The 646-nt window shown below is 69.3% G+C and overlaps 1 protein-coding gene across 1 annotated transcript in view; it reads left to right on the top strand.

Annotated features, from left to right (window-relative positions):
- The first annotated feature begins 221 nt into the window (after positions 1–221).
- LOC101583759 (cytochrome b561) overlaps positions 222–646 on the top strand; it is a 9,112-nt gene continuing 8,687 nt past the window's right edge. Inside the window, exon 1 of the mRNA XM_023714047.1 lies at positions 222–376. The gene's annotated coding sequence lies outside the window, so the exon portion shown is untranslated. The remainder of the gene's footprint in view (positions 377–646) is intronic.

The following is a 646-nucleotide window of genomic DNA, read 5'->3' as shown; positions in this document are numbered from 1 at the left end:
CGCTTAAACTTGGTCACGCTGAGGGAGGTGGGGGAGGCCTAGTGTTTGTCCCATCGGAAAGTGTGCCTACCATGTGCTTAACAGCATGTCCTCCCTCTGGGGTCACCGGGTCCCGCACCGTGCGGAACACTCTGGGCCCTGCTGGAGAGGATCCAGGAACGCTTCCCACGCCCAAGCCGACCATTAATTAGCCCAGGCTGTTTTGAGTCTGCAGCGGAGGAAACCCGTTTCCCGCCTGCTGCTGGGCCCTCGGCGAGTCCGGCCAGGCACGGCCAGGAAAGAACCCTTTGTTCCAGCGGTGGGAAGCCGGAGCTGGACCTGCTTATCTGCCCGCAGCGTTTCCGCCGCCGCAGAGGGCCCGGATCTGGCTGCGAAGGTCGCCCAGCGTTGGCCTTGGCAGCCTCCTTCCTCAGGGGAGGCTGGGGTTCCAGGCCCGGACCTGCTGCACGGGGGCTGCCAAGAGCCGGCATCCTGCCCCTCGGGGGTCGCACGCACCTTGCGCAGCGCGGCCTCGCCGCGTGGGGTGGAACTGGGCGCGGCTCGTCTGTGCGCCGCGCTGGGCCGGAGCTCCGCCGGCTCCCGAGGGCCTGGGCCGGCCGAAGCCGGAGCCGCAGAGCCGGCGTCCGCGGGCGCCGTCCGTCCCACG

The sequence above is a fragment of the Octodon degus genome, unplaced genomic scaffold (genome assembly GCF_000260255.1).
Source record: "Octodon degus isolate 3935 unplaced genomic scaffold, OctDeg1.0 scaffold00033, whole genome shotgun sequence".
Classification (NCBI taxonomy): domain Eukaryota; kingdom Metazoa; phylum Chordata; class Mammalia; order Rodentia; family Octodontidae; genus Octodon; species Octodon degus.
This window is presented reverse-complemented; position numbering and strand designations above follow the sequence as displayed.